The following is a 13,764-nucleotide window of genomic DNA, read 5'->3' as shown; positions in this document are numbered from 1 at the left end:
GGGTGATTCTGCTGCTACAATTCTATAACTTGAAACCAATGTTTTACACCTTCTCGTGCACACTGATGGGAACCCGCCTCTTCCTCGGTTTGACTGGAATCACATTTATGTTAAGGGCATTTCTATGTCGACATCCCCTTAGTTTTCTCAGTTTGTCCTTGAAAACACAAGGCTGAGTCGTTTCATTATGACAGACCTGAGATTTGTTTCCGTGATACAAGCTCTTACTCAGGAGAACAAAAGGAGCATGCGTTCCTCCCGAGGCGCTCTCGGCCTCACTCCTAGACTCTAAGGAACTCTATGGTTAGTGCCAGGCTGTTGGCCAGGGTGCTGAGGTCTCCAATGCCCTGCAGGGTGTTGTAGGCACGGTTAGTCTGGTCCAGGGCGCGCATGCGCTTCTTCCGAGGCGCTCTCGGCCTCTCACTCCTAGACTCTAAGGAACTCTATGGTCAGTGCCGGCCGGGGTGCTCAGGTCTCCATTGCCCTGCAGGGTGTTGTAGGCACGGTTGGCCTGGTTCAGGGCGCGCATGCGCTTCTTCCGAGGCGCTCTCGGCCTCTCACTCCTAGACTCTAAGGAACTCTATGGTCAGTGCCGGCCGGGGTGCTCAGGTCTCCATTGCCCTGCAGGGTGTTGTAGGCACGGTTGGTCTGACGCTCCTCCCGAGGCGCTCGGCCTCTCGCTGCAGACCTCTTGGGCCATCCTGCCCAAGAGCAGGTCCCGCCGTGGGTCGCTGTTCCCTAGGAGATGCTCTGGGGTATCTCTTCCCAATCTGTGAGTCCATGGTATGTCCTCAGGCTCAGCACTCAGTCAGGAGTAAGACTTCATTTGAGAGGATCCCAGGGGCAGTGCATCTGAGAGTAAGAAGAAAGGAGGAGTATTGTATATTTAGGGTCTCTGTTGGTATTTATTGCACCTCCCGCTGCATCTTCTCCTGGTATCAGCAGCAGTCAACAATGGGGGCTTGAATTGTTCATTCACCCTTGTTGCTGACCCGGCGTGGACAAAGACACAAATGACTTCTTTAGTTAGTGATTTAAAATTGCCTACCTCTAAAAACTCTCACTGCATTCCTTGATGCCACCTTATCTAAGAACCGCATAAACCTCCACATCCTACTGGACACCTCAGCTCAGCCAAACTCCTACTCACGCACCCCACAAGCCCAGAACCCCAGTCACGCCCTCTCCTACCTCGCTCCTGAAGCCTGGAGTGACCTGCCCTGCACCAGGACACCCTCCAGGGTGACTCTTTCACATCCACATAACTAAGAGTGCCACAACTACCATGGAGCAAGTGCCACCCCGCAGCGTGGCAGCGGCATCCACTCGGGTGGCCCACACACACCTAGGCCACCAGGGCATTCACTCTGAGGCCTGCAGCGAGGTACGAAAGGGAGCACCAGGCTGGTGATCGGATAAAATGGATGACCAGGTCGGCCCAGAGGCTCCTCGATTGGTCCGCTTCGAAGAGCTCTGCACAGATGCCCCCATTGGAGACCCCAGCTCACTGCACGCTAGATGGACTCAAATGTGGCTGCAGACCCTAGACTCACAGCCCCTCTGTAATGTAGTGTAAGTGCCTGCATATGCAGGCATTGAGTGCCCGCACGTGTCATTTGAAAGGGAGAGGGGGACACACTCCGAGGGGAAGCAGAACCTATAACGGGAGTGTGCCCGCAGCCCTCGATAGACACAGAAAGGTACTCTGGTACTGCGAGTACCCACACGCTGCTAGGCCTCCGCGGCAGCGAAGCACAAACCTTCACACGGGACGTGGACCTTGGAAGGATGCTGCAAAGGAGAGGGGGGGGGGGGGAGGTGCCAGGAAGAGTGGGGTCAGCACCACAAACCCAGTAAAGACCCCAGGACCGAAGCCTCTCTCGGCTCGGAAAGAAGGGGGGCAGGGGTGGGACTCATATTCGCCTCAGGGGAGGGGTCCGGGAGCAGGGAGGTAGGAGGGACAGTGACCTGTCTGCTGGCTCTTCGGTGGCTCAGTGAGTCGAACTCTTGAAGCTGGTCTCTGCAGTAAACTTGCAGGTCCTAAGTTTGGATTCCGTTGATGCCAGTTCTGCCCACCTGCAGCACCTGTTATTTTGTAGCTTCTAGAAATGGCCTCAGGTGTGGTCTGAAGTGTGATATCGGAATAGGTTATGGCTATAATTCCGGTAGAAAGTGCAATTATTTGAGCAGAGGTGCTTCGGAGAAGGCCTGGTGGCGTAAGTCTTGGTGGAAGATGCTCAGGAGCAGAGTAAGGGGTCGATGCACAGAAGGGGTACTGGAGACTTGCCCCGCCTCCCAGCATGAGCCACGCTGAGAGAGCATGGGAAGCACAAGCACATAGAGGGGCTAGCCCGAGCCTACCCTGACCTCCGTAGGAGGGTGTCGGAGACCGCTGAGGTCGAGCTGTCATATCTGCTCATCTGGAGGCTTGAGCTGTGGCGCCGACCAATAGTGCGAGCTGCGTCTCAGAGACCCTTTGTGCGCCCCTGAATACATGGGGCCGCTTCTGCTGGACGCTGTGACGTGTCCTTCCTTCACTGTCCGCAGACACGGGGGCCCAAGCCCTTGGTGGCCAATGGCTGGTCTGTCCGTCTGACTCAGGGTGGCTTTCATCGCTCCGTCTGCCTGTCACTGTGGCACCGCGTCCCATATCTGGCATCTGCTGTCCAGGATCACACCGAACGGCCCGCTTGTAACACAAGCGCCCCTTCTTTGGGGCGGGCTCCGATAATTAGCCAGAGATGAAAAGCTCGTTAACATAAAGCCCTTCTGTGCGTCGGTTCGGTCCCACGATGCTGCCGCCTGGTGTGCGGCTGACGTCCCCCTCCCTGGCCATGTGTGTGGCTGACACCCACCCTCCAACCCCCCGGCCCGGATACGAGCCTGCGAACAGGGTCTCTCGCCTTCGGTGTACACGAGTCTATCTGTAGGGACAGGCCTTCAGTGCGCCGGCTTCCGTACTGATGGTGTACAGGCTTCTATAGGGGCGGAGCACAGGCTTCTATAGGGTTAGTACACCGGCTTCCGTAGGGATAGTTCCCAAGGCCTTCAGTTCACTGACTTCCATAGGGGTGGAGCACAGGCTTCTATAGGGTCAGCGCACCGGCTTCCGTAGGGATAGTTCCCAAGGACTTCAGTGCACCGACTTCCATAGGGGTGGAGCACAGGCTTCTATAGGGTTAGAGCACAGGCTTCTATAGGGTTAGTACACCGGCTTCCGTAGGGATAGTTCCCAAGACCTTCAGTGCACTGACTTCCATAGGGTTAGAGCACAGGCTTCTATAGGGTTAGAGCACAGGCTTCTATAGGGTTAGTACACCGGCTTCCATAGGGATAGTTCCCAAGGCCTTCAGTGCACTGACTTACATAGGGGTGGAGCACAGGCTTCTATAGGGTTAGTACACCGGCTTCCGTAGGGATAGTTCCCAAGGCCTTCAGTGCACCGACTTCCATAGGGGTGGAGCACAGGCTTCTATAGGGTTAGCGCACCGGCCTCCGTAGGGATAGATCCCAAGGCCTTCAGTGCACCGACTTCCATAGGGGTGGAGCACAGGCTTCTATAGGGTTAGCGCACCGGCTTCCATAGGGATAGTTCCCAAGGCCTTCAGTGCACCGACTTCCATAGGGGTGGAGCACAGGCTTCTATAGGGTTAGCGCACCGGCTTCCGTAGGGATAGTTACCAAGGCCTTCAGTGCACCGACTTCCATAGGGGTGGAGCACAGGCTTCTATAGGGTTAGCGCACCGGCTTCCGTAGGGATAGTTCACAAGGCCTTCAGTGCACCGGCTTCCATAGGGGTGGAGCACAGGATTCTATAGGGTTAGTACACCGGCTTCCGTAGGAATAGTGCCCAAGACCTTCAGTGCATTGACTTCCATAAGGATACTATGCAGGTGTCTGGAGATACAGTGCACAGGCTTCTGTTGGGATCATGCACAGGCCTCTCTCTATATGGACTGTTTACAGGCTCCTATAGGGTTAATGTATAAGCTTTTATAAGGATCGTGCATAGAATTCTATAGATATCTATAGCGCCAGTTTCTTTATCCTTTCCTCCATGGAGTTTGCAACTTGTGTTTTGCACCCGAGGTCTCTCTTCCAACTGGCAGTAGATCTGGAAGCCATCCATGCACACGTTATGACCTACACGGTTGGCAAGATGGCTCAGTGAGTTAACCGCTGTCTGGTAACTTCAAGTGATCTGGTGGCCAAAACATTGAAATCCAGTTGGGCCAACTCAGCCTTCTATCTTTCCTATGTCTATAATTTGAGGACCCTTACATTGTCTGATAGTAACATCTGCTACTAACAGTGCTTAGAAATGGCAGAAGTGCAGCATGAAAAGGTATTGTATTATTATCATTGAGAAACCCATAAACCCATTTTAGGCTCCAGTTTTTTCTTAGGGCTCCGGCATGACTCCTCCTATTCCTGTGGGTGCAACCTGCAGATGTAGTGCTGTTAGCCTGTAATGCAGGGTGTGATACCAGCCTCCGGGAAAGAAACACACCACTGCTGGCTGACTGTGTAAACTTCTTCCTGATAGACACTCGACAAATCAGGTCCCACGCCAGATCTCGGTTTAAGTTCCTTGCTGTTGAACCAATCAGATTAAAGGGCAGTGCCTCAGAAAACTTTTTACTGATGGACGTTTGACTAGTCAGGTTTCACTCCAGATCTCAATGAAAACTCCTTACTGTTGGGCCAGTCAAATGACAAGCCAGGGCCTCAATGGAAATTCCTTCCTGGCGGATGCTCGTCCAATCAGGTTAGACTCCACATCTCAGAGAACAGTCTCTACTGTCGGACCAGTCAGCTCGCGCCCTGCCATCACATTGAAACCTCCTTCCTGTGGGGCGTGAACCATTTAGATGACCTCCTTGGGCCTGATAGCCCTTTCTGGTTTCCTCTTAGGTTTTCCCTCCTAAGTATGTGGCGTAGTTTAAAGGCGACAGGTAGGCGCCCATCACTTTCCTTTGATAGTTTTGTACTGGAGATTACAGTAAAATAGTAATACTCCTTCCCGTCCTAAAGTATCTCAACTAGAGGATTTTTGCCATAAATGTTTGTTGACATGTTCTGCAGAACCCTGGTGCATGTGCTCTGCTCCATCCTGGCCTCAGAGACTGACGGAGGCAGCAGGACCTCTACCCCAGTCTTATCTCTTTGTACTGTAGATGTGCCCCGCTCTTACTACCCTACTCACTTGTATCATCAGCGAAGCGCACGGTGGATCATGTGTTTCGTTACTGCGTGTGCGCGGCTCCAACCTGGCCTCAGAGACTGACAGAGGCAGCAGGACCTCTACCCCAGTCTTATCTCTTTGTACTGTAGATGTGCCCCGCTCTTACTACCCTACTCACTTGTATCATCAGCGAAGCGCACGGTGGATCACGTGTTTCGTTACTGTGTGTGTGCTGCTCTATCCTGGCTTTAGAGACACTGGCAGGGGCAGCGGGATGTCTATCCCCTGGGTCCCTGCATCCCTTTATACATTCGGTGTACCCGGATCTCAATGTACTGCTCCATTGTGTGTTGTCATTGAATGTCACAATGGAGCATGCCTTTTCTTACTCTCTCACGGTGCACATGCACTGATCCATCCAGGCTTGTAAGACATCGGCATAGGGAGCAGAATGTCTATCCCAAGGGACCCGGCATCACTATACACTCAGTGTGCCATGCTCTCGCTATCCTTGCCCGTTGTGTATTGTCATCGAATGTCACAATGGACCATGTCTTTTTTTACTCTCTCACGGTGCACATACACTGATCCATCCAGGCTTGTAAGGCATCGGCATAGGGAGCAGAATGTCTATCCCAAGGGACCCGGCATCACTATACACCCAGTGTGCCATGCTCTCGCTATCCTTGCCCATTGTGTATTGTCATCGAATGTCACAATGGACCATGTCTTTTTTTACTCTCTCACGGTGCACATGCACTGATCCATCCAGGCTTTAAAGGCATTGGCGTAGGGAGCAGAATGTCTATCCCAAGGGACCCGGCATCACTTTATACACCCAGTGTTCCCTGCTCTCGCTACCCTTGTCCGTTGTTTATCGTCATCGAATGTCACAATGGGGCATGCCTTTTCTTACTCTCTCAAGGTGCACATGCACTGATCCATCCAGGCTTGTAAGGCATTTGTATAGGAAGCAGAATGTCTAATCCAAGGTTCCTGGCATCACTTTATACACCCAGTGTGCCATGCTCTTGCTATCCTTGTCTGTTGTGTATTGTCATCAAATGTTTCAATGGAGCATACCTTTTCTTACTCTCTCACGGTGCACATGCACTGATCCATCCAGGCTTGTAAGGCATTGGCGTAGGGAGCAGAATGTCTATCCCAAGGGACCCGGCATCACTATACACCCAGTATGCCATGCTCTCGCTACCCTTGTCCATTGTCATCGAATGTGACAATGGAGCATGCCTTTTATTACTCTCACGGTGCACATGCACTGATTCATCCAGACTTTAAAGGCATTGGCATAGGGAGCAGAATGTCTATCCCAACGGACCCGGCATCACTTTTTACACCCAGTGTGCCATGCGCTCGCTACCCTTGTCCGTTGTGTATTGTCATCAAATGTCACAATGGGGCATGCCTTTTCTTACTCTCTCAAGGTGCACATGCACTGATACATCCAGGCTTGTAAGGCATTTGTATAGGAAGCAGAATGTCTAATCCGAGGTTCCCGGCATCACTTTATACACCCAGTGTGCCATGCTCTTGCTATCCTTGTCTGTTGTGTATTGTCATCAAATGTTTCAATGGAGCATACCTTTTCTTACTCTCTCACGGTGCACATGCACTGATCCATCCAGGCTTGTAAGGCATTGGCGTAGGGAGCAGAATGTCTATCCCAAGGTACCCGGCATCACTATACACCCAGTATGCCATGCTCTCGCTACCTGTCCATTGTCATCGAATGTCACAATGGAGCATGCCTTTTATTACTCTCACGGTGCACATGCACTGATTCATCCAGACTTTAAAGGCATTGGCATAGGGAGCAGAATGTCTATCCCGAGGGACCCAACGTCACTTTATACATCCAGGGTGCCCTGCTCTCGCTATCACTGTCCGTTGTGTATCTTAAGTGAATCTCGCAATGGAACATAACTTTTCTTTTTCCCTCATGGTGCATGTGCACTGATGAATTCAGGCTTTAAAGGCATTGGCAGAGGCAACTGGACGCCCATACCAAGGGTCACTGCATTGTTTTAACCATTCGATGTGCCATGCTTGAGCTATCCTACTCCATTGTGTGTCATGCTTTATTTACTGTCTCTCACGGTGCTTGTACACTGCTCATCCATGCTTTAGGGACATTGGTCGAGGCAGCATGACGTCTATCTCAGGGATCACTTCACACCCTTGTACATCTGGTGTGCTGTGCTCTTGTCTCCCAACTTCGTGTATCATCAGCCAAGCTAACAGTGAAACGTGCCGTTCCTTACTCTCTGTGACGATGCACGTACCCTGCACCCTCCTGGCTTTAAAGGTATTCGTGAGGCAGCATGATGTAAATCCCAAGGGTCACAGCATCCCTGAGTACGTCCGGTGTGCCCCGCTCTTGTTACTTTACTCTGTTGGGTATCATCAGTGAAGCTCATAATGGAACATGCCTTTCCTTACTCTCTCAGGGTGTACGTGCCCTGCACCCTCCTGGCTTTAAAGGCATTAGTAGAGGCAGAATGATGTTTATACCAAGGGTCACAGCATCCCTTTGTACGTCCAGTTTGTCCGGCTCTTGTTACTGTACTCCATTGTGTATTAGTGAAGCTCTCAAAGGAACATGGATTCCTTACTCTGCTGGGTGACTAGCCACCCAAAATGAAGCAAAGGTCCAGCATAAGCAAAGAATGATGGGTGCACGCATTCCAGTATGTACTGCAGGAGCTCTGCCACCCCCTGCTGGGTAGGCAGGGATGGTGCATACTCTCCTACCACATCATCAGTCACCCAGGGTCTTGCGGGCATCCTATTGCCTGTTCCTCATTCTAGCAAGTGCAGAAACCCAGCAGATGCACTCACTCCCAATTTAAACCATCCTCCAAAGTCCACGTATCACTCCCGTCGTAAGCTGGTAAAATAGTAGAGTCAGTTGAATGCTCCCTTCTGTTATCGGCTGTGATCTACAATTCACAAGTTCAACTCCCGGCAGAGCCGAGTCAGTTTTTTCATCTTCTTCAACTCTCCAATTCCCACGATTTTGGTTCGTGATCTTACGATGGACCGTGAGTTTTGCTAACCGCGGAGCCCAAACACTCATGGCCGCTGCCCGGTGGAGCTGTTTTATCAGATACAGAGGAGATTAGGCTCTGGTTCATCCCCTCTGCCATCACCTACCCAGCCGGACATTGGACATGGTTTCCCTCGTCTCTCCCCTGTGTCTCCTTTCCTCCCCCGCCCTCCGACGAATCGATCCCCTGAAATACTTTCCCCCCCTGCCGGTCTGCCTGACCCAATCTGCTTTCCCTACCCCTTTTTACCTTCTCCCCCCTCTTCCTTCTTTGCCCCTTACGAAATGTGTCTTGGTTATGCTTTGCGCTAGTAATTCATGTTATTGTGTAACACTGTCTGTTTTCCCTATGTTATACTTAACCCTGTAACTGTTGGTAATTTTGTTAACTTGTAACTCGCTGATCCTCATGTAAAGCGCTCTGATACCTCCGGGTCTAGCCAACGCTATATAAAACTCTGCAAATAAATGAATCTTCTAGGATCAGAAGCGGGTAAACTATGGAATTGGGTTTTAGAAGGACCAGGTGTGCACATTACCTGCATAAGTGCAGCTTCAGTTACTATACTTTAGGTAGCTTGTAGCATTATTGTGTAAGGGTGCTACATTCCTGACATTGAACGCTAAATCATTAATGAGCTCGTAAAAAAGTGTCTGTCCCCTACTGCTGTGTGCCAAGTTCCTGCCCTTAGAAAGGTGAGAAGTCCCTGGAAATTGACCATGCATGTTTAATTTGTGGGACTTGGAAGACTCTACCTCCCTTCTTTGGTAGGGAGGATAGATAAACCAACAGGTGCCCCTGCAACCCTACTCCCTAACAATGTCTCCATCCAGTGAAGCCTCTCTTTATAGATCGACAGTGTCGTACCTTTGGTTCATTTAGAGGAACCTTTAGATCTTTTCAGATTCACAAATATCCTTCTCGTAGGTGAAGTCCAAAGCTGGAGACTGGGTTCCAGGTTTGTACCGTCCATCACCTGGTTTATGGTGAAATCACAGATATATATATATCATCTCCTCTCTAACCCTGCAGATACCAAAAAGTTGATTGACGAGTGGCTGTCCTTGCCTCAGCTATACTGCCCTTCCATAGGCACTGGACTGTCTGGGTATCTGCTGGTTGCCTGGCAGTCCAGTCTGTCTGACAGCTTCACTAGTTCAGCTTTAACTGCTCAGACCTCTTGGCCATTCATATCTTTGTTGATGTTAACCATCCTTGAAGGATGGGTCTTATTTTTAACACAAATCCCGGCTGTTGTTCCGTCACAATAGCTCATGATTTGACGGAATGTTCGCAGTCTTATACAGAAATCAAAGGCCCAGTGGCTTCACCAGCCCACCTACGAGCCTGTTGTACACAGTGGTTGATTGAACAGGGAGTAATGCAGGAGGGAAACCATGCTGGCTCTGTGATTCCAGGGACCAGGAAGTGAGAGCCTGGTCAGATGGCAGTCCTTGAAAGATCTTGCTTGCAGAATCATTTGCCTCTGAGAGATTGTGTTGAGAAAAATGGACCTGGGCAGCATCTGTACTGCCAAACTTTGCCTGTCTCTAGGGAATTAACTTGCCACCTTCCTTGTTGCTGGCTGAATAAAATGGCTCTTTGAAGACTCACACTGTCACTGAGGGACCACAAGACTGACATCACTTCAACACAACCTGCACCACACAAGGAGAATTGTGGTTAACTGCAGGACGAGTGGTTCATAGAAGATGTGGTCTTATGCAGCAATTGAGTTCAAGGGCAGTAAGTGTAGTCTACTGCAGGAGGTGTTGTTTTGTTCAGTCGGTGAGCCCTAGGAGCTGGTGTTGTGTTCAGCCAGTGAGCCTAGGGCAGTAGGTGTGGTCTACGGTAGGTGTTGTTGGTTGATCAGCTGATGAACCTAGGGCAGTAGGTGTGGTCTATTGCAGGGGGGGTGTTTTGCTCAGCTCCTGAGCCTAGGGCAGTAGGTGTGATTCAAGAGAAAAGGTACAGTTTGTAGGAGTGAGTGGTCAACAGCTTGTGGTGTGGCTTCACAGAGGAGGTGTATTCCAGTTATTAGACATGGTATAGAGCAGTCAGTTTGGTTTATAGGAGGAGACGTGTCTTTAAGGCAGCCTGTGTGGAAGTGTGCTCTAGGAGAAGATGTGTGATCTCTAAGAAGTCTGGTACAAGGTGGGATGTAAGGACTGAGGGTAGGAGGTACTTTTTAACTGGATGTACTTCCTAGAATGGTTTCTGTTCTAGAGAAGGAGGCAGATCTCCCGACAGCAGTCTTGCTCGAAGGAGGGAGAGGTGTTGTATGACGGAAGCTATGCTTTAGGCGGAAGCAGCTGGCCAGGAGAAGAGATGTGGTCTGCTACATGGGCAGAAGGTAAGCTATGGAGATGGCACTCAGTGGGGGGAAAAGGATGTACACCCTAATGCAGAGGATGTGTCCTATGGCTTGTCACTGGCATGGGGGTCAGGAAGCTGTGGTTTAAGCATTTGATGTACTGCTGTTGTGGCTTTAGCATTTCATCATCTCTACCTCAATTGTTCGCCATACACTCAAGTATGCCAAGCTGGTGCCATCCTTGGAGTGGCCTGTAGAGCAGCTCTTCTCCCGATTACGCGTGTGCTGTGGTTCAGAAGCAGTGACTGTCATGGCGCACTCATGACGGCTGGTTCTCGAGAAGGTAGGTACTTAAGTCCACTCTGGTGTTCCCAACATCCTATGACCAGAGATGTTGGTAGCTTGGAGTGAACCCTGGAGTATAAACAGGATGGGGGCAGCTGGGCTTTCCTGGCTTCCATGAAATGTGCCTGGTGTTTTGAAGCTCTATCATAATTGCAGTTCTACAACTTTTAAGATATTGCCCGCTTGATAAGGTGTTTATCCACGGAGACCACCTTCTTCAGCAGGCCACTGGTGTCATGTTCATATTACTGCACTCCTAACACAGCAAACATCTCTTGAGCCTGTTTGGTGCCTCCCGCACTCTACGCGAGGCTGGTGGAACTGGTTGCCGTCCAGGACTTTGGTTTATTGGTGCTGCTATAATTTAACGCCCAGGCCTTTTCCTTTCTTCATTTTCGGAAAGTGTGGGAGCTGTGTGCATTTTAAATTTTATGTATCCGATGGGGATAAGCCTGGATGCTTGTCCCAAAGGCTCCGTCAGATGGCCTGCACACAAGTCCCAGCTATCTGCACCCCATGTTCATGCAGGTTCCCATCAGTGCTAAAGGATTGACCTCTGTATAAGGAATCCACCCCCTACAGCAGTCTGACTGTCGGAAGCGCCAAGAGATGAGTGAGAGACACAAGGCGCTTCAGAGGAACAGCTGTTTGCAGCCTTTGTCCCTTGTGCGGATCTTGGCATCACCGCCCTGGTGCAGATTGAGACTTGGTGCCATCTATCCAAAAACGAGGATACACAGTGACAACCCACCCACCACCGGCACCCCGGGGAAACTCCTGCACGTCTTCTGTGTCCTTTCCAGTGGCACACCATCCTTTTTGGAATCGGGGCTTGTATTGTTAAGACAGTGTTAACTTTGCACCTTTGCTCAGTGATTTTAAAGCTGGCCTGAACCATGGAGCAGATGTTAGTTTGAAGGCATTGTGTTGTGCTCTTAAAAAAAGAATAATTACAATAATCAGTGTAAGGGTAATGGATGGGCAACAGCATCCTCTGTGGGGATACATTGACTCAACTTTGTCTTGTTCATTTCTAACCCAATGTTCTTGATTACCAGCATTTGTATGCATTCTTACTTTTGATCTAGAGCTTCTTGTTCATTAGAAAGATTTTTGTTTGATCTCCTCTTCACACACTTTCAGACGCTCTTCAGCCTAAAGGATTGTACATCTTTACTGCCCTTAGTACAAGAAAAGCATGGACTGGTCATCTGTATGAAACCTTATGATTTTGTAAATGCCTATCTGTCTGGGTTGGTCTGTGTTCTAACTTCGGTCAACAACATGCTGTATCTGCTTGATTGTGGGTTTGCTGGGCCCCACGTCTTGATGGGAAGCAATTTGTGTGTGCTAGAGCCCTGGAAGAAGCTCATATTAGGAGGAACCCCGATAGAGACCGAGGAAGACTAGGATGCAGTTCGAGGGACTCTTGCAAGAGTCCCTTGAACCCAATAAAAAAAAATAGAGCGTTCTGATTGGACTAGGGGGTGGTTGGGTTCCCTTGGGTGAACTCGCTCCCACAGGAGTCAGGCTCCTGTGCAAGCACTCAGATTGGCTGTCTACAATATGAAAAGATATGTTACAGGCAGCCATTATAGGACTCGGGGACTTAAATGTTTGTCCTGATGACTGGCTCCGTCTGAACGGTTTCTGCTGATTCAACAGAGTCCATCATATGTCAGGTTTAGTTGGGCCAGTGACAGACTCTGCCCTTGGGCCTTTCAAATGTAAATGCAGGGTGTGCATCTCCCAGATTCCCTTTAGGACTGTCCAGTTCTGGCACTTAGCTTCACATATCCACCAGGGGCCTTGACACTTTCCCCCCCATATACATATCATAACTTCTGCTCCAAGCCCCACTGAACTTGAAACTTTTATCGGCCCTTCAGAGGGCAAACTCACCAACTTATAGTGACTACCAGCCCAGTGGACTGCAGTTTGCCACGAGAAATAGCAGTGTTGACACAGTAGATGTAGAAACCTTGCTATTCAGATGCACAGCTGGTGATAACAATTTGCACTTTTAACAGGAGCAGGAGACTGGGCCAGTAAATGAAAGTAGAAGAAAAGACACTAACTTAATAGCTATTATTGTGCAATGCCTACAGAGTATGTTGAAGATGTTTGTTGTGAATGACAAGGCATGTCCAGTTCTTCTCCAAAACTGGGAGGGGGGACATCTTGTGCGCCATGGGCGGATCTCTGGTCCAACACCTCCAGATGGCCTCAGGTGTGGAGAGGCACTGATGGTCATCTAGAGGAACCTACATAACGCTACGTCAACCAAGCTCGAGTGACACACAGCAGTAGACAAGGTAGTACTCGTCCTGCAGCGCGAGTCTTCGGAAGGCCAGGCTTGAGGCTACTGACATTTGGTCTGAAAAGGAGCTCACCTCAGAAGGGTCAGTGAACAGAAGTGGGCGGCCATAATAAAATGGGAACAGTTTTCAGCCATATCTTAAAAAGGCAATAGGCGTTGACAGTATCCTATTCTGAAAGATGGAGGAACACATACTAAGTCAAAAAGCTGTTCATTTTTTTTGTTTATAAATTCAGGTACTGCAGCTCCTTCATGGGCAGCTGAACACTTCCTCGCCCAAAATAATGAAACCCTCCTTTGTATTGTAATTTAAAATGGTGGAGGATCATGTGCACGGTACACATAGGTTAATGAAGTGACTCCTCCCCGGTTTGTCCCCTCCCTAGAACCAATCAAAAGATAGCTTTTCCTCAGCGCCATTAAAAGGTTGCTTCACCTTTCTGCCCACTTTGAAGGTCTCTTTTGAAAGAGACTCTTTTGGTGGGGATTTAGGGATGGCTACTGGTGTTCATCTACTGAGGGCATCTCATCT

Source organism: Triturus cristatus, chromosome 4_2 (assembly GCF_964204655.1).
Source record: "Triturus cristatus chromosome 4_2, aTriCri1.1, whole genome shotgun sequence".
Lineage (NCBI taxonomy): Eukaryota > Metazoa > Chordata > Amphibia > Caudata > Salamandridae > Triturus > Triturus cristatus.
Note: the sequence above shows the minus strand (reverse complement) of the source record.